Raw genomic sequence first — 21,515 nt, forward strand, 5'->3', positions numbered from 1 at the left:
CGGGCTCCCGACCTTTTCTTCGCTTCTCCTTCGGACCCCTGGGCTCGACCAAGCGTCGGTCGGACGCTCCTTCGTCCGCGCGCATATACTTGTATGCGCACTCCAGTAGCTCGGCGTACGTCCGGGGGAGGGTCTTGTCCAGAGAATAAGTAAATCGGGACGACCTCAGGCCCCTCTTCATGGCTGAAACCGCCATGTCTTCGTTGAGGTCCCGGACCTCGAGCGTGGCCGCGTTGAATCGCGCCACGAAGTGTCGGAGCGTCTCGTTTTCCCCCTGCTTGAGGGAGAAAAGGCTATCCGACGTTCGCGGCAGCTTTCGGCTGGTGCTGAAATGGGCCACGAACGAGTGCTCGAGCTGCGCGAAGGAATGGACACTGCCCGATCGAAGACCGGAGTACCAAGCCCTGGCAGCCTTGCGAAGTGTGGCGGGGAAGCCGATGCAAAAAAGAGCGTCGGTTGCCCCCTGAATTGTCATGAGAGCTTTATAGCTCTCGAAGTGGTCGACTGGGTCGGTGGAGCCATCGTATGGCTCCACGTTCGGCATTTTGAACCGACTGGGAATCGGCTCATCGAGGACCAGTCGAGAGAGAGGCTGGGCGGTCTGGAAGTCGACGTCGTTCGAAGACTTCTGGCCGTCCATCTGCAGTTGGGCGAGCCGACGGTCGATCTCCTCGAACCGTCGCTCGTAGTCGTCCGCTCGTCGATGCTGGGAGACCCCGGGAGTGGAGCCTCCGGAGGATTCTGAAAGAGAGGCCGACGGTGTGCGCGGCCGCTTTTCCTTCCTCGCCCGTTCCAACGGGGAAGGAGAGGGCCGCTGAGACCGTCGGTCGTCGCGCCGTGGTCGCCCCTCCTCCTCTCCGTGGGAGCGCTGTTGAGAGCGCTCGCTTGGAGGCGACAGGGGTCGGCGCGGCCGTCGGCGGCTGCTCCTGGAAGGCATAGGTCGGGCCGCCGGTTGTTGCTGGAGGCTTTTGACTGCGTCGGTCAGTACGGTCATCTGCCGTACGATGGCCGCAATCTGGGCCTCCGTGGTCACTGCAGGGCGCGGAGAGCTAGGCTCCGCCGCCGGTGGGGGCGGGGAGGCTTCTTCCCGGCGGGAAGAGCGCCTTGCCGACCCAGTGACTCTCGATCGTTGAGCTCTTGTCTTTGTCATGCTAGCAGCTCCCCTACCTGGCGCGCCAATCTGTTGCGGCCAATCGCCTCGTCGCCCGATCGCCGGGAAGCGTACACCTGCAAAAGGAAGTCCGCACTGACCGGAGGCGGCTCCAGCGGGGACCCTCCGACGGTCAAGTCAGAGAGGTGACTGGGCAACAGTGAAATGCAGACAGAGAGCTCTGAGAAGGAGAGAGGGAGAGGAAGAGAGAGGAGCGAGCCTGCGTATGTGGGAGAGACGGGCGGATCCCCCTTTGCACTGTTGCCTTCCCCGATATATATAGTGGAGCGCGGTATGGCGCCATCATTAATGGCGCGGACAAGTGAGGAACTGTCAACTCACTGTAGGCTGTCAGAGCCGTCGTGAAAACGTTATGTCGCCGTGTAGCCGTCTAATCACCAGGGTTGATCCGGCTCTCGGCGGGACAATGCCCCTAGGTAACTGTGCCGCATGTCCGTGTCAGAGCTGACAACGTCTGGCGGCCGTACGGCGGTTGGTGGAGTCGGCCGACCCAAGGTCGGTGGCCAACAGAGTGGCGTCGGACTCCTCCGTCGGTCGGCGAGCTTTAAGTGAGTCGGCCTCTGGGTTTGGTCGGTCGGGAGAGCTACGCCCGACATACCTCCAGTCGGCGATTGGGCCATTGAAAAGCCGCCAGTAGCGTCCGTTAGTCGGGCACTCCCGGCTTTCAGTCGGGGCGCTCCGACCGTCAATCGGTCGGTATGCCCGTCAGTCGGTCGGTCGGCCAGTCGGAGTCGGTCGGTCGGGCCGACAGCCGGTCGGGCCCTCCGATAGTCGGTCGGTCGGTCGGTGGGTATCCCCCAACAAATAGCAATGCAGGATTATGTGCAATAAATGGAGAAAAAGCAATACAACAACAACAACAATATAAAGATCAAAATGAATCTTGTGCATGCGCACCGAAACAGGAAATCAACCATGAGTTCAGAGCAATGTTGCTATATGCAGTTTACTACCTAAATTGATGGTAATGTCGAGGCACAAGTGACCAAACTTCAGAAAGCAAGAGTAAGGATGATGCATTTGATATGCAGACAAAAGAAGACAATGTTGAAAGATATTTGTAATGTTAACATGTGAAAGGCCTGGAAGTGCATATATATGGCTTCAGAGGAAGTGCCTGCAATTATGCAGAAGCTTCTTCTTGAACTCAAACAGTGTCCATATTAGAATAAAACAATTTTTTCCCCCCATTAACATGATATAGAGAAAAAATGAACATAAATGTCAAACAACAATTGAAAGTATTTTGATACTTTATATTGTAAAAGAAGTCCAATATATTTTATGCTGGGAAGCTTGATCTGTCATCCTGTTCTACATTGATTTTTTTTTTCCTCTGCCATGTTAGCAGGCAAATTTTTTTTTTAATGCAAATCGTATGCAGTCAGTCTCATTAGAAAAACCTACAAAGCATCAAAATGAAAGATGTGAAACCAATTTGGCTTTCAATAAAAAAGACTTATGAACCTGAGAACGACACTGCCTACCAATAGCAAAGTTTACTCTGCACCTAATACTGCCACTGCCTGCATGTCCTATGAGCAATTCGACATCTGATATGGTCTTGAAAAGAGAATTTGCAATCAAGCATCCACAAGCCCAAATATAAAGAACTTATAGCATAATAAATAAATAAATAAATAATGGATAATATTTCATACTTACTACAGCTTTGTGAATCTTCTTTGTCATTTGTTCCCATCCAGGGCTAAAATATCACAAACCACGGCTGCTGCTATAGTAGTTCTAAGGTTAAAACAGATGGGGCTTTTGCAAGATTACTAATTCCCTCAAGTTACGTTGCAAGCATAATGAGGCCTCTATTGCCTAACGGGTTGCCAAAAGAACAATTACCTTAGAAAAATGCCAATGAAAATTATATATGAGAAAAGCAATTTTTCTTATGTTATAAACTTCCAATTATGGCAATATTTTCTGCATTAGTAGCTTTGAAATACGAAATCGAAGAAAGAGAGTGCACATGGGTTAAAAAAATTATAATATAATTTAAAAAAATAAATAAAATAAATAATATTTTATTATAGAAAAATTTAAATAACTCACAAAACATCAAGAGATAAAATTCATCAAATGTATACTATCATAAGACGTATTTCCATCTCTCCTGCAGGAATATCCAGAAAAACCATCTCAAGATATAATTTGAATCCTCCACTTGCGAGTACGATCGGGAAGAAGGTTGATGAAGACATTTTCAGTACCTAAAAAGATGAAGAGAAGAAAAAATATTGTAATTGAAGAGAAAAAATGATTGAAGAAAAAAAGATTAGAAGACTTTTGGATGGCACACAGGATTAGATCCGAATAGGATCTTTTTATAGCAACTAATATGCCTGCTTAGAATTGTTTGTGATTGTTTATAATTGTTGAGATTTTTATTGACTATTAAGATATTTAATAAAAAGTTCAACGATCAAAATTTTTAATACAAAATCCAACGGTCATATAATAAAAATAAGATTAAATACATATGATCATTAGTAATTAAGAACTCAATGATTAGAAATTAAAATCATGATAATTAAAATATTTAAATAATAAAATTAAAATATTTAAAAAAATATTAGAGAAAAATTTTAATTTTTTTTAATATTAAATATATATTTTTTTATTTTTTTTTTTGTTTGAATGGCTTAAACACATTTTATCGAGTCGTGCATTCAGAAGAGAGATTCTTTGTGTATCGTAGGCAGTCCAAAACGATGTACTGTCCGTGATGATTGGCTCATGGAGCCGAGGCACGGCATGTAAAAAAATTTTTTTTTTTTCAATCCTGTAGGTGAGCTAACCATCGCGGACGGTAGGCGTGGTTCTGCACCGCCGTTCACAAAGAATTCCACGCATTCAGAAAAGGAGAAGGGCTGGCCGCGAACGTGAAAGGAGAAACGGGGTCTAGTTGGTGCTGAGGATCCTGATAACCACCTTCTTCGCCTGTTTTGGGCTTCATCCGGATCGTTCGCTGGTTTTAATCTAGGGTTGGGGTTTTTGTTCCCCCTCCCTCCCCGCGATCCATGGGCAACCACCACAAGTGGAAGCGCGACGAAGCTCCGGCGATCCCTCCGGCTGCTGCCAATGGCGGCGCTGAAATCGACCTCTCCCTCCTGGAGGTGGTGGAGAAGTCGCAGAGTGGCGGGTGGAGGTGCTCGATCTCTGCGCCCTCAAGAAGCTGGTGCTCTCTTCGAGCGCCCGCCTCCGCGACAAGCTGAAGGCCCGCATGAAGTACCCCGATGAGCTGGAGAAGTTCGCCAACTTCGAGGTCGAGTCCAAGACGGGATCGAGCGCCTCAAGATCCTCGTCGGTGGCCCGGAGTTCTACCAGGACCTCGTCGCCCTCAACATCATTCCCTACATCGTAGGCCTTCTCGGCCACGACAACCTCCGTCGATGTCGTCGGCCTCCTCATGGACCTCACTGGCGAGAGGACGTCCTCGAGGACAACGACGATCCCGCCCGCTTCCTGGTCGGCCCCCTCACAGAGAATAATGCCCTCGAGCTCCTACTCCAGAACCTCGGCCGCCTGCTGAGGCCCAGGTCGCCGCCATCCACAACACCTTCGGCACCATCGAAAACATGACTGAGGTCAAGCCAGCGATCGCGGAGCTCGTCTGCGAGCGGATCAAGCTCCTGTGGTGGCTCCTAGGGAGGATCAAGGTCGGGAGTTTGATGCCCACAAGCAGTATGCCTCGGAGATTCTCGCGATCCTGCTGCTAAACAGCAGGGCGGACCAGAAAAGGCTGGGGCAGATGAACGGGGTTGCTGCGGTGCTGCAGGCTATGGCAATGTACAAGCCGAGGGACCTGAAGAGCTCCGACGAGGAGATGCTTGGTGACCTGTTTGTGCCGATAGAGAACAAAGAGAGGTTGTTGAAGTCGGAGGGAGTGGATCTGAATGGGTCCGCGAGCGGTTTGTGGATATGTTGGGGTTGAATAAAGTATTCCCCACTTTCATTGGTAGGGCAAGTCCTCTCCTGCTACCTTCTTCTATTATGCTTTTCCGCTTCTAGATTTCTTAAGGATGATTATATGCATTTTTTATTTATTGGCCCTTTCTAGAATGAGCTTAGCTGTCCATCCCTTTGCATCTGAGATGCAATGCCATAGCCATAAATCCTCAGCAAGTGAATTCGATCTGGCAAATTTGATGGTTTCAGTGGTATTGCCTTAAATTTTACCTGTTCCAGCCCAAAACTTTAAACAGGAGTCAAAAGTTAGTAAAAAGTAGAAAACATGCAGAAACTATAAAGGGAAAAGGTCAGTAAGTTAAATAGGCATCATCCAAATTCGATTTGGAACTGTTTTGATGTGTTGTTCCAGAAATTTTTTCATGCTCAAATAATTTGAAACGTATGATCTTTTCAAATGAAAAGCTAAGGTGAAACTTGATTTATGATTTAAAAATATAATGAATCGTTTTAGTGTTTGATGGCAGCCTAATGTATGCCTGTCCATGAGATTGAGCATCAAGATTATCAAGCTTATGTCAAAAATTTGCCTTTGCTATATTTTTTTGGGAAATCTAATGCGACAGTTTTAGTCTTTGCAAGATACATATTTGAGTTTAGTCTTGCTAAATGCTTCTTTCTATCTGCAATAAAGAAGAAATAGCAAGTTTTTGCCTAGATTGGGCATATATATGACAATTTTTGTCCCTATAGTTAGTCGTGGCTGAAAATATAAGGCATTATTTAGATTTTAGATTGTTTGTGGCTGAAACCAAAGTGTTTCAATTTCTGTCTTGGTGTTTCAGATTTTTTATTTTATTTGACTTTTGGTAGTTGAGCCATCATTGAACTACTGCTTACGAAACAAGGAAAAACATAGTTGCATGCAACCCTTTTGGAGAAAAGTGGTGATGAAGTGAAACTAAAGAATAGGACGTTTTATAGACTTGTTGCTTTCAGATCTAAATAATATCAAAAAATTTTAACTTAATTATGATAAGGTGGATTTTCAATTTTCTTGGTTAATTTTTTTCAAATGGAAAAGCCTCATAGCTGGATAACTAGTAATGCATGGCGGGTTTATCTTTACATGACCATGCATACATCTGATCCCACTGTTTTCTCCTCTTAGAATTGATAATTAGTTGGGTATAGATGTTAAAATGGTTTGAGATAACCCATTATAAAGTGCTTATGTTATATTGGTAACCAGTGTATGGTGTTTTTAAAAGGGACATGTTATCGTACAAAATTTTCAGATCCAAGACCATGATGCCCTTGAAAATTCCACATTATTATGTTCTCGTTTGTAAAGATCCATAGTTACTCCTGGTTATGTAAACATCATCACAGGTATATTTTTTTAAGTTAGCTGGCCATACAAAAAGAAGTTGACCAATAACACTTTGGCTGGTTTCTGTTGCTCCTTCAGGCGTTGAATTGTAAGAGTAATCATTCTTTCTTAGGGTCTGTTGGGATATCTAGGATTCATAAACTTAGGATAAAATTCATGATAGAATGTAGGATTTGATCATATAGGATATACATAAAATCCTATTAAGAGAAAAATCCTTTGTAAATTATGTTGGGTAAAAGAGAGTAATTACAAGTAAGAAGGAGTTTATTTAAAGAAAATCTGAAAAATACTGAAAACTGAAAATAGAAAGCTGAATTTGCAGAGCTATTGCTCCTACAATTTTTTTTTTGCTTTTTTTTCACATATTTTCTATTATTAGATTACAATATTTAAGGCCATAATGCAGTGGATGAAAATCAAGCATTAAATACAACTTTGGAAGTCAAAAAACTCATTTTGGAACTAGAACAATCATTTATTGTTCTTTACAATATTAAAGACTTAACAAACTGACTTAGAAAGTTGTTGCACGCCATTAAGAAGATTTTTCAGAACTTTTGACTTTTCTAGAATGCCACCTGGACTGTTGACTGGGCCCCACACTGATATTTTTCAGAAAATCACGGATTACTCATAAATTCCCCTCTTAATTTATGACTTTCAATTGAGCCTTGAACTTCTCAAATTTCTTTGTCGTAATGGCTTTAGTGAGCATGTCTGCGAGCTGCTCATGTATACTAACGAAATCTAGCTGAATTTCTCCTTTCTGAACAAGATCCCGGATGAAATGATACCTTAACTCAATATGCTTTGTTCTGGCATGGAAAATCGGATTTTTAGTCATAGCAATGGCTGACATAGTGTCACAATAAATGATAGTTGGCCTTTCTTGCTTCTGACCAAAGTCAGCAAGCAATCTTCTTAACCAAACAGCTTCACATGCTGCTTCAATTGCCGTGGTATACTCAGCTTCAGCTGATGACAATGCTACTGTTTGCTGTTTCTTTGAATTTCAAGAGATGATATTTGATCCCAAACAAAACACATAGGCAGATATGCTTTTCCTATCCTCCAAAGAATCTGTCCAATCACTGTCAGTAAAACTAAATAAAAGGCAATCAGCTTCTTTTGAATATCTAATTTCCAGCTTCCTAGTTCCATTAAGATACCATAGGATCCTTTTTTCTACAACAAAATGCAAGTTGCTGGGCTAGTTCATGAATCTTAATACCATATTCACTGCTTGCATAATATCAGGCCTTGTGTGTGTTAAATACAGCAAAGATCCAACCAGACTTCTGTACACACCTTCATCAACCTTCTTTCCTCTATCATCTTGCTTTAGCTTTTCATTAAGAGCTGAAGGAGTAGCTGTAGGTTTACTGTCCAGCATCTGAAATTTTTTCAAAAGATCAAACAGATATTTTTCTTGAGAAATAAAAATCTCACCCTTTGCTTGCTTGACCTAGATCCCGAAAAAGTATTTCATGATTCCCAGATCTGACATCTCAAATTCCTTCATCATAGATTGCTTAAAATCAGCAAGCATTTTTTGATTATTTTCCATGTAGATTAGATCATCTACATACAAACATATCAACATAACATTCTGCCCACACCACTTCATATATAGTGAAGGCTCATTAGGACTCCTCAGAAATTCATTTTGCTGGAAATAAGAATCTATTCTACTGTTCTAGGCTCTGGGGACTTGTTTAAGGCCATATAAAGCCTTTTTTAGCTTATACACTTTTTTTTCTTTGCCCTCAAGCTCATATCCTCGAGGCTGCTCAACATATACTTCTTCTTCAAGCTCTATATTAAGAAAAGCTGACTTTATATCAAGCTGAAACATCTGCAATTCTAGCTATGCTACAATGGCCAGCACTATTCTGATTGTTTCCATGCGAGCAATCGGAGCAAATGTTTCATTGAAATCAATTTCGGACTGCTGAGAATAGGCCTTTGCAACCAGCCTTGCTTTGTGCTTCTGGATGCTTTCATCTTCATTAAACTTTGTCTAATAGACCCACTTCAAGCCAATTACATCCTGCCCTTTAGGAAGATCTACAATCTCCCATGTTTTATTCTTCTCAATCATTGCAATCTCATCATCCATTGCTTGAATCCACTTTTCTTCCTTCAATGCTTCTTCAAACATGTGAGGTTCACAAGAAAACAAAGCAAATTCACATGTTTGATTAGCATAATAAGTTCGAAGATCACCATACATATGAGGAGGGTGCCTGATCCTGTCTGATCTTCTCAAAACAGGAGATGAAGATGAAGTTTCAGGTTTTAAATTTGCACTTCCAATTGTAAAATCTTTAGAATATGAGGGTTGTTACTGCTGAACTTCTTCTGTTCTGTTTGCTAGAGCAAAATCAGACATCATACTCGATTTTTGAGTGTTGTTGCCCCACTCCAGTTCTGCCAGCTCATCAAATAAAACATCCCGAGCCACAACCAGCTTCTTTTTATGTGGATTTAGCAATTTATAGTCTTTAGACTCATCACTATAGCCCACAAACAGAAATTTTTTCTCTTTTTCATCAAATTTATCCTTGTTTGGGGCTTTGTTTAGTGCATAGGTAGGACAACCAAAGATCTTTAAATGACTTGCCTGTGGCTTCCTTCCAATCCAAGCTTCAAAAGGAGTTTTATTTCGAACCGCTTTTGTTGGAGAATGGTTCAGAATATATGCTGTTGTATGAACAGCTTCAGCACACAAATCGTTGGGAAGTCCTTTGCCTTTGAGCATACTTCTTGCTATTTCAACTATGGTCCTGTTCTTCCTCTTAGTAACTCCATTTTGCTGAGGACTTCTACTCACTGTCAGCTGCCTTTGGATCTCCTCTTTCCTGCAATAGTCCATGAAGGGACAAAAAATAAACTCTCTTCCACGATCAGTCCTTAAGGACTTCTTCTTGCAGTCACTTTTCCTTTCAACCCGAGCTTTAGACTGCATAAAAATAGAAAATGCATCTGATTTCTGACTTATAAAATAAATCCAGATCATCCGTGTAAAATCATCAACAAACAGTAGGAAATACCTCTTGTTTTCAAGTGAAGGTGTCCTCGTAGGAGCAAAGATATCTGCATGCACCAAATCTAAAAGTGCCTTTGCTCTCCATGATGTCTTTGAAAAAGGGAGATGATGCATTTTCCCATAAACACAACCTTCACAGACTCTGTCCTTTTGATCTAGTTGAGGTAATCCAACCACCATCTTCTTTTGTTATAGAAGCTGTAGTCCTTTTTGATTCAGATGACCATATCTTCGATGCCAAAAATAGGATTCATTGGCAACATCACTTTTAAGAACAATATTGGTTGAATATGCCATTGTTAGAGGGAAAACTTTATTTCTGATCATCTCCACTTTAGCTATCAAGGTCTTGTTCTTTTTATCAACAATTTTGCATTCATTGTTGATAAAACAAACTTGATAATCCTTCCAAACTAACTGTCTAACACTAAGCAAGTTGTGCAAGGTTTGGTACATATAGAACATCTTGAATGTATTTTTGGCTTCCAGTTTTTATGTTGACAGCAATAACTCCTTTCCCTTGAATTTTTTCTGCTTTTCCATCATCGAGAATCACTTGATTTGTTATGCTTTTATCTAGCTTTACAAAAAGCTCCTTATTTCCAGTCATGTGGTTACTACAACCACTATCAAGAAACCAAACTTTATCTTCTTTGACTTTAGCATTCATACAGGTGTAAAACACCTGTTCTTCCTCATTTTCTCTCATGAAGTTTGCTTCATTCTTTCTGTCTTCTAATGCCAGCAATCCCTTTGAGAATGATTAGGAATTTTGCACCTTCTGCATCTGAAATAGCACTCGGATGATGCATGATTGGTTTTCTTGCAAATAATGCAAGAAGAACCTGAATTTCCTTATTTTTGAGGATGAAAACCTCTTCCACGGCCTCTACCTCTGCCGTGACCTCTTCCTTGGTTCCCTTGACCTCTTTTCTTCTCATGTTCATCTCTGGACAGATTGACTTTGGACTGAAAAGCTTGCTCCAAGGGCTGATTTGATGACTTCTGGATCCTCTTTTCATATGATTCAAGAGAACCACTCAGATCAAACATTGACATCTTTGAAAGATCCTTTGATTCTTTAATTGCTGCAGTAGCATGATCAAACTTAGGAGAAAGACTCCTAAGAATCTTTTCTACAATCTTTTTTTCTTCAATTATACTCCATAGCCTCTAATCTGATTTACAATTTCAGCTCTTTGATGGATTTCGAATCCTTCATTTGAAGACTATCAAAACTCCTCCATAGGGATTGCAGTCGGATGAAAATGACTTTCTCATTTCCTTGAAACTCCTTCAAGGTTTCCCAAACAACTTTGGCTTTGGTGATGCCGTAGATGCGAGGGTAAATTGCTCTACTCACTCATTGTGTAGATACCTTAAGGTAAGAGCATTCTTCTTTACATTCTCTTTGTATTGGGACTATTTTTCAGCAGTCCATGCCGTACTTGATCCTGCAGCAGGTGGTTCTTCATAATCTTCTTCTATCAAATCCCACAAATCTTGAGAGATGAAGAAGAACATCATTTGGTCACTCCAATACCCATAATTTGACCCTCAAAGATTGGAATTTGACTTTGTGAATAAGAAAAGAGGGTGCTAGAAGAAGATGAAGGATTGGTAGCCATATCAAGCTAACCGTAGCTCTGATACCAAATTTGTTGGGTAAAAGAGAGTAATTACAAGTAGGAAGGAGTTTATTTAGAGAAAATCTGAAGAATACTTGCTGAAAACTGAAAATAGGAAGCTGAATTTGCAGAGCTATTGCTAGAATATTTTTTTTGCTTCTTTTTCACATATTTTCTATTATTAGCTGACAATATTTAAGGCCATAATGCAGTGGATGAAAATCAAGCATTAGATACAACTTTGGAGGTCAAAAAACTCATTTTGGAACTAGAATCATCACTTATTGTTCTTTACAACATTAAAGACTTAACAAACTGATTTAGGAACTTGTTGCACGCCATTAAGGAGATTTTTTAGAACTTTTGACTTTTTTAGGATGCCACTTGGAGTGTTGACTGGGCCCCACACTAATATTTTTCAAAAAATCATAGATTACTCACAAACTAATCCTATCATTTGTTTGGATGATGAATTAGGATTTCCTCTCTCTCCTTTCCTCCTTTTCTCCTTTTCTTTCTATCCCTTCTTTTATCAAAATAATAAACTTATCATTATCAAAATATCATATTAATCATTATAATTACAAATAATTCATATCAAGAAAAGGCTAACATTATCTTTGTTTATCTTTGAAATTTAAAATTAAAACTCGTTTGGGTTTTGGAATGAATTTGAAATTTGCCCCTATAGATTTGGAATTTGCCCCTCAGGTGCCCACTATTCAAACCCAATTATATATATATATATATATATATATATATATATTATAATTTTTTTATAAAAATTTTGACTATCGGTCCGATTCGATCTAATCTTCTATTGGGTTGGACCTAGATGCTACATTAGGACCAATCTTAGGGATGGCGATTGTAGCCAACTCACCAAGTGTCCAACCTGGGTATGGATGATGGCATGCTTTGCTCTGAACCTATCCTGATATAAATTTAACCCGGATCCTTTCTTTTAGAATTACAATATTTTATAATGTTTGCTTGATGAGTTCTTTATCCAATCCGACTCGATCCGACTTGACCCCTCTTATCTAGCCGACCCAAGCCGAGGTGGGTATTAGGCAAATATGGATATGAAATTTTTAATTGCAGGATGGGTATAGATATCGGCCAATTTGAACCCCAAATTTTTAGACGGTTTAACCACTACATTAACCAATAAGCCACAATTGTCTATTTTTAAATTGATTGATAATATATTTATATTGTTTAAACTCTTACATATAAACACCCGACACAAAAACCTAGCCATCATCTAAGCTTCCTTATTCGGCTGCTCCAAGCCACCCACCCAACTGAGACTTCTGAGGATGTAAAAAATAGAGGAAAAAGCGGGGGAAATCATAGGAAAAGTCAATGAAAACAAAGGAAAAATGGAAAAATTAAAAGGTAAGACCTTTTCTCACAAAGATTGATCAGTTTTTTTTTGCTTCTCGCATCCTTTTCTTTTCATTTCAATCTCTTTTTTGGAGATCCATGGGGAAGGAGAGAACTTAAGGGAGATCAGAGGATTTCTTAGGTTCCGATTGGGTTTTTTTCTCAAACATATGGGATTATGTGCGAGATGTGGCGGTGTGAGTGGCAGAGGACAGCAACGAGAAGGTTGAAAGCAGGGGTGCCGAGGGGAGGAGGCAAAGTTGGCGAGGAGGCAGAGGGCGCGGGGGAGGAAGAGGAGGCGAGGAAAGAGAGGGGTAGTTGGAAAGGGGGAGGAGGTGGACGAGGGGGAGGGGGAGAAGATCGCGCGTCAATATGATTGGGAGGCTCGATTATCATAGGAAAAAATAATGATCTCTGGAGGTCATTATTTTTTTCCTATAGGATTAGCCATTTCCTATTAATTTTTTATCCCATAATTCAATCCCCCAAATAATGGCTAGGAAAAAAAATAGGATTTTAATCTATAGGATTTTCAAATTCTATAGGATTTGGGCAATCCTATCCTTTCCAAACAGGCCTTTATTGTGATTCCAATCCTCCTCAAGGTCCTCTAAAGGGGTTATTTATTTTTCTTATCTCACCATTTCAATTACATATCTTTACCTTGCAGCTTCTCGGCGGTCTCACAAGTGCACACATGTGATATTTATTGCCACTTCATTCTTGCATGTGAAAATCTGGGAAACACTTGATTGATATATTGAATTACTTTAGTATCAGTTTGATGTAATCATGGTGCAATGCTTCGGTGTTAAGGATTCAGGGCTTTGCTATGAAATTTGTCAACAATAGGACTAATATTCCAATGCAAAAGGGAGGACATTATTGTATTAGTATCTCTCTTGTTTATGAAACTTAATGTCTTTGAAAGTAAGTTTTGTTAGAAGGATAATGGGGTTATCAAAATGTAGATTTAAAATGTGTCTTTTTTCCGAACAGATCTATTTAACTATCATAGGAAAGCAGTTGCATTAACGAGATAAAAATGAAGATGGAGAAGAGAATAATGACGGTAAGACATCATGTCTTGTATTGCAGCTGCAATGCCCAAAGGAACATATAATTAACCACAGACCATATGAGAGTATGATATGTGGAAAGGCTTCAGATTGTAGAAAAGCAACAAAATTAAAGATCAGCATGGCCATGGATTTGAAAAGTTAGTCTCTAACACTGATGTTTCTCATGATGAGAATAATTGTTTAAATTCAGGAGGTTACCAATTACTAAATACATTGGTAACCCTCGAGGTCATTATTTTGTTGAGAGGTAATGCATACAAATTAGCAGTTTTTGTAATGATTTAGAGTGGTTTAAATATATGCTGAGATGTTTTAATTGAATTAATCTGTTCAGCATTGAATGGACAGATTGTAGCATTGTTTGCATTTAGAGGTGTGTGGTTTTGTTTGTTTGGAAAAATGATATGACTTCTATCCCTTTCATACAAATGCCATGTGTATGTTAATATTTAAAATTTATGTTCCATGTGAGTATTTTATTTCCTTTTACCGGGATGATCTCAAGGGCTGTTTTCATATTGCCTTTTTTTGACTGTGCCCCTTGTTCTGATGTTTGTGTTCAACTTAATCAGGGATGCATTCATAGTGCTTTTTAAATTTATCAAGCCTTTCTTCTTTCTGCATATTATATTTTGTATCCGTTGTTTGCATACATTGTTCATTCATGCATCTTTGTTGTAATTTGATATAATATTTATATTCCTCTGAGCAAGCAAAACAAGAAAAAGGGCTACCAAGAGGAGTTGGAAGAGCATCTGATTTCACTGGTTGCACTATTATTTGGGACGGCAAGTGGATCCTGGAACTTCAAAATTACTGTTCTCTTGTATCTTGCATGCCATGTGTTTCTGTTAGTTAATTTGTTTATGACTGTGCAATCAACTATTGAAAGCAAGTGTGTGCTACACCATATTGTTGATAACGATCTAGGTGAAGTTGGACTCAATAATTGTATGCAAGTAGTTGGCCCTGATTAATTCTAGTATATGATTTAGCAAAGTTGTTGCATTCAATGTAAAATATGATAAAGTTTCTATATATTTGCTGGAAAAATCTTGTTAAATTGCTTGCCAGTGTTAGTATAGTAGTACATGAAGAAAAGTGCTTGTTTCACAAAGTGGAAAAGCAGATTTATAAGTAGCTGGTTTCACAAAATGGAAAAGCAGATTTATAAGTGGAAAACATCAAAATCTGAACTTAGAATGAAGTGGCTGGTTTCATTATATGGTTATAGAAATGACTATGCATATGAATGGTTTATATATAAATACTTCATCTTCCTATTGACTATTTGCTAAAGCTAATGGATTTTTTGATGTAATCTTGATTACTGTATTTTTTGTAATTATTTGATTTTGTTTCTATCGTTTTGGCTATGGCGGAGGTTGTGAAGGGTTGTGATAGCTCTACAAATAGAAATAAGATGAAAAAGTTGGTTAGATGTTTTTACTCATAGATTTATGGAACAACAAAAAGATTCACCAACCATTTGTTAGGTTGTCCCTTTTGCTTTTCTGTTTTCCAAAAATCAGAAAACAGAAAACAAAAGCATTGACAAATGGGCCCTTAACTTTGCTTTTTTTCCCTTAAATTAAGAATTTCACTTTTGGGAAACCTGGGAATTCTATCTTATATCCATGAAATCTTGCTGCGTTGGTATGTTCTTTTTAGCTTTCTTTTATCTTTGATTATGTCGGCTCTTGTTTACCTATTTTTGGTACTAGCAAGCCTCATCCCACTGATATGGGTTGACTTTATCAATGAAGGAGATATTACTTGTACATACATACATGCATGCATACATATATAGATATACATGCACGGGTGGCTAGAGATCAGGCCGCATCAGATCTAGGTTTGACAACCTGTGGTTATAGAGTTATAGTTATTCATCTGTGATCTATCTCAAACCTGGTGAAGGAATATAACATTGCTCAATAGGGGTGGCTAAAGATCAGGCCGAATCAGATCTAGGTTCGACAACCTGTGGTTATAGACTTATAGTTATTCATCCGTGATCTATTTCAAACCCGGTGAAGGAATATAACATTGCTCAATTTGGCCAACACCCCTGATAAGAGAATATAACATTGCTCAATTTGGCCAATACCCCCAATGGCCTAGTACGGTGATGGGCCCATGAGGTATGGTGCAATTAGTGTTTTGAACATGTGGGAGGGGTGGAGGGAGGGATCAGTCCCTTTATGTGGCGTCAGTCAGCAATTTGATGAGAGAATGGAGGGGAGAGTGGAGGGATGTTGGGATTTTCTCAGGGAGAAGGGGTGAGAAGGGAGGGGGATGAGGCATATCTGTTGGTGGATGGTCAACCGCCAAGGAGTGTGTTACTGTGGTGGCTGATATGAATAGAACAAGTGTCAAGGCATAGTGATGGTCGACCATCAAGGCCAAGTAGTGGTCAGCTTCTGGGAAAATTACCATAAGAATATTAAAGCAGGGTGGTGGGTCCATGATACAAGGCTTTCTTTTAGTTGTGAATGGGGGATAAGTTAGACCTAGGGTTTTTTTCCATCAATCATGAGGTAGGGAGAGAATGAAAGAGTTGAGAGATCACGAAAAGAGGTGTCGGCTAATTTTATGATTTGAAAAATAGCAGATTTTGGTGAATGTGTTACAAGTTAGTCAAGACACCAAATTGAACATTTATTAGAGTGCCCAGACTTGGTTTCTCCATGTTCATAATCCTAGATCTGACCCAAATTTTAAAGTGGACAATATTTTATCTAGTTTCATTTTTCTGACAGAGAAGCCACTACCATGCCCTTTTCTTTGGTTGAGGGAGGGATATTTTTGATGGTTTCCATTAAGATAGAGTTTCTAATTAATTAATTAATAACTCATTTTAATTAAAGTGATAGGCTTATCATTGCAATTCAAATTCTTTTTGTTTGGAAATGTCGGTCCTTACTGATTTATCCTTAGTGACCTTGTTGTCTTTGTACATCTATAATTGATATTATTGGTAACCTGATATCACAATTCACAAGAAACATTTTTATAGCAAACTTAGAATTTTTTTTTGAAAAAAAACATCATATTTGCTGGAGGTTGCACTTTGATTTTGTTGATGTAATGGCTTGTAGATGCTAATTCATGTGATCCATCCTATATGATCTTGTGGACTCTCTGTTTTATCATGTTTATTTCATGAATGTGTCATCTGGTTATCACATATAAACCAATATGGTGTATATTCATGGTTTGTTCACTTTGTTGTGTTCAGTTATGTACTTGTTGAAACAGAATAAGTGTAGATAGAAAATATGAAAGCCATTTGCAATTTTATGATGAACCTGGTGTTTGATATGTATTTCACTCTAAATGATTTGCTGGTTTCTTTAAATTAGTCTACACAAATGTCTTGATCATCTAGGGGGACTCTTGGACTCTAATATCCCTACCCTTGTTGCCAAATGTGCTATCCTTTTAATTTGTTATTATCTCTTAAAAAGAGAAGTAAATGAGTTTAAGCATGAATAACATGCTTTTGAGACATCATATAAACTTGGGAATCAAGAAGTTACCTTGATATGCATCATTAGGAAGTTTTTGCCTCACACTTAGGATCTGCCAGGCCTGATTCCCTTTTTGAATCTAAGCATTTCTTTGGAGCTAACCAATTATCAAGGAATGAAGCCTCATAGGAAGCTTCTAGGGTGTTAGTGGTTCTAACTTCTAAGTCCTTACATGACCCTTGATGATTCTTTCTTTCTTTATCCCCTTTCATCACTTTTGAATTTTTGTTATTTTTATGTTGCCGAGCTTGTTCTTGGGATGTAACGTTCGCAATTTCCTCAATTCACAAGCTTTCTTTTATATTTTGTGTCGAATCTTTTGTTCTCTATTATTTGTTCGATGATGAGATAATATCATTTAAAACTATACATGGTGGAAAGAACTGAGCATCCAATGATATTTGCATGTTCAGATGTCCCAGATGTATTCATGTGTGGAAAGGCTCCTGGAACAAAGGTTCTCATGATTATTGGGAAAAAAGGAAAAATCCTCATGTTGGTAAGTCTTGTGCAAACTCTGTATTGACATAATTGAGAAGTGCATTTGGAACATGAGTTTGGGTGTGGATAGTGGAGTCCAACTCAATGTTGTATACATACATACATATGCATATATATTCTTGTAGTTAAGGAAAGTATATACATACATACATATGCATATATATTCTTGTAGTTAAGGAATGTGTTTTGTTTCATGTTGGAGGATTCTCCTCGTTGTATATGGAATCTTCAGAAAGAACACACGATTGCCCTGAATGTGATGCAAATACTGGTTTATAGGTGTTTGATGTAGACTAAGTGCCAATTATAATACACTCGAGCTTTGGTTGATCATATTATGGTCGATAAACCTAATTTGTAGGGAGCTGAAGTTATTTGTTTATTACACTTCTTCTTTTTTCTTTTTTTTTTTTTTAACAAGCAGCATTCTATCGCCTTGTTTGACGGTAAACCTTGGCACAATGGTAAGGTTGCTCAATTGTGACCTGGTTATCAGAGATTCGAAATACAGAAACAATCTCTTTGCTTCCGAAGGCAAGGCTCTGTACATCTGATCCTCTCCAGACCCTGCAGTGCTAGGAGCCTTGCGCACGAGGCTACCTTTTGTTCTATCCCCTTGTTTTAGGGACTTTCCACCTCAGTGCTGCCCATTTGCCAATTTCCACTCCGAGGCCTTTTGGTGCTTATGCTAGTAGCTATCATACGTGATATCATCTAAATTGTTAATTTCAACCACTCTAGGCTGCCTCTTGTTTTCTTACCTTGTGAATGAATCAGATTAGTTGTTCTGTTGAATCAACTTAGCACTGAGTTATTTAAATGCATGGGTTAACTTCCTGCTATTTTCTAGGACCAATGTTCTATATTCCTGCACCTCTACCTGCTCATACCTTCAGCCACCTCTTTTGGGATAGCAGTTCATCTGTGTAGCATAGCAGGGGGACATAGTGTGAATAATAAAAAAGTAATAGTTTGTATGCTTGTCTTGTTTCTTTGCTGGTTAACCAAGAGGATCTGAATCAGTTAATAAGTAGCTTGATCGACTTTTAAATTCTTTTCCTTATTAGCTGTAAGAGATTTATTGATTAGCATTTTGAAATTTGATTAAATTTGATCATCACCCAATTTTTTTAATTTCACCATTTTTACTTATCCACTTTATCTTATGTCCTGGTATTTGGGAATTTTCCATTAGGTGCCATTGTGAGAGGTTCAAGAAGGGTGAGATAGTTAAATAGATTTGTAGAAAATGAATGTGAAATACAGACCAATCACTTGAACTCTATATGCCTGATATCTTGCTGGCTTCTTTGTAGAACCTTTGTTGCTCGAGTTTGATTCCTCGCTATTGATGTTATAACTTGTTGCTTCTGACAAATGATCAACAGCTGTAAATTGTAGGTATTCTGACAGGAGTTAAAGATGAGGCTGATCAAACTTAAAAGACTTTGAATTGGATGACTTGGAGGTCACTACCTCATCTCAATATAGAGTTTGCTTCAGCTTATTGTTTAAGGTTAAGCCTGACATCTGGTCATCTTATTCTCATAAATGGATGAAGAGGAGCATTATAATTGAAAACTGCAAGCTGGGTTCTTCACCCTTCAAGCAAGCACTATGTTATGATAGTGTAATGTTGTTATTCTTCTCCAGGATTTCATTCACTTATACATTTCACTTTTTTTCCATTTTATTACTGAGTGAGCCTTTTTTTCTTTTGGATTTCCAGTTGATTGCACTTATTCTGGGCCATCACTGGTGTTCAAGTAGAGCTTAAGCAACTTCTGTTTAGTAAAATCGATTCTGAATCAATGGCCTTGATTTTTGATTTTAGATGGTTGTTATGGTGTTCTAAGTAGAGCTTAAGCAACTTCTATTTAATTAATCGTTTCTGAATCAATGGCATTGAGTTTTGATTTTAGATGGTTTTTATGTATGCACCCACAGATGAGGCCTAGAAGAACTACTACTTAGACAACAGATGATGACAAGGAGCGATGTGAAGGATATACTTAAGGTATGCATTCTTAAGAAAGCTTTTCGTTCTCAGTCATGTTGCAATATCAGAACTAAATTGGTTCTTGTATCTCAATCCTTTGGGACTAAACTAACAATGTTGATTTGTTTTTTGAAGTGAGGACTCTTAGTGCCTGATTGAACTTCAGCTTTATTTTGTATTTTTTGAGTGAAATGTATAGAAGCATTGGTTGCTATTTGAGAATTTGATGGAATAATTTGCCACTCACTGTAGTGTTAAATGTGTTTCATTTGTTATTATCGAGCCAGGGTTTAAATGTTGGTACAAACTCCCATTCCAGTTTGGTGTTAGTTCGGTATGATATTGGGATGGGTCCAGATTGTTCTGATGGACTGACGCAGGCATTAACAATGTGAATGAAAAGAAAAAGAAATATCAAAAAAATTGCATCTTGGGATGCTAGGCCATCAAATGTTGGGATCCAACCATCCTGGTCCATCTTGATTGGTACCAAATAGGATATTCTAGTTCGAGAGGAGAGGGAATTGGTGTCCTAGATGTGTCCCAGGTATTATTCTCAACAAAACGATATGGTGCTTGCAAGAGATGTTGATACTGTCGAGATGGGAATCATTGGTGAAGGATGTAGTAGTGAAATGCCTTTGCTTTGATTCTTTTTTAATAGATGGTTGGTGACTCAAGGAGGGGAATTACTAGCCCCCACCATTCTAATAGACTGGAGCTTGAGAATCTATTCTTCTCAGAGGATGTGTAAACTTTTATTCTCTTTCACCCCTTATTCTTATGAGTGTGCTGATCTGCATGAGCATTGGATGGTAGTCTACTGGTTAGATAAGAGTGGGAGTAACTAATATATAACCCCACACTTGGGGTGGAGATGGGCCCCCATATTTGCATGTGGGGTGTGAATAGCATGTGGCACAAGTAGTGCATGTGATCAAAATATTAGTATTTTATGGGTGATTATGATCTTGTCAATTCAGATGTCTTTCTTTTGCAAGAGCTGTGCTTGTATAGCCATTAAATTAGGTTGGAGCAGGAAAACAAAAATTTAAGTGTTTTGGCTAAATAAATTTGAAATGGTACTAAAGTACAAGCTGCTTCCTGTAAACCGAATTCATGGAGGCAAAAGCTACAGCTTGACTGTATGACTATGGTTTCACTTTTATATGGAACAATGTGCTTGATCAGAGCTTGGAGCTTCTTCAAAATGTCAATCTTTTGTATCAAAAAAGAATATATTGCCTTTCCTCTTCTCTAGAAGAACTCGTCAAATTTCTAATCTATCAGCTTGTCATAAATAACTGTGCTTTGCATTTATATGGTTGTCAGCATCAACTATCTCATATTGCAGGAGCATGATAGTATTGGAGATCTGGATAGACCTGAAGAGAAGGAGTGAGCACAAGCAAAAATCCAAAAATTAATTGCTGTATTTTGGTATCTGTTCCACAAAGCATCGGTTGTGGACAATGTTCTATCATGGGATGCATGTGGATGTTAACATGATTTATGGCTTTGAGTTTTAACATGTTAAGACATAATAGCAAATTTTAAGCAGTTCTTTTTCTTTTGTCGTAACTTAATGGCATATTATTTTTGAGAAGTCAATGCATTGTCTTAGAATTCATATATATCAGAGATTCAAAGTGAAGCTGCTTGCCCATCAGATGTAGCGTTCTCTCCCTTCTATACAGGAAGACCGCTTAAAAGACCCCTTCACCTACTCAAGTTCGGCTGATTAGCATTATTTGTTTGCTTCATGGTAATGCAGGGGTCCAGCTACCCAATTTTTCAATAAGATTTAACATGTCCATTTCGTTGTCTACTGAATGTCATGTTTCAT

General features: G+C 39.1%; 1 pseudogene; it reads left to right on the top strand.

Annotated features, from left to right (window-relative positions):
- Positions 1-3,869: 3,869 nt before the first annotated feature.
- On the top strand, positions 3,870-21,301 carry LOC105055513 (uncharacterized; annotated as a pseudogene).
- The last annotated feature ends 214 nt before the right edge of the window (positions 21,302-21,515 follow it).

This window comes from Elaeis guineensis, chromosome 12 (assembly GCF_000442705.2).
Source record: "Elaeis guineensis isolate ETL-2024a chromosome 12, EG11, whole genome shotgun sequence".
NCBI classification, from domain to species: Eukaryota; Viridiplantae; Streptophyta; class Magnoliopsida; order Arecales; family Arecaceae; genus Elaeis; species Elaeis guineensis.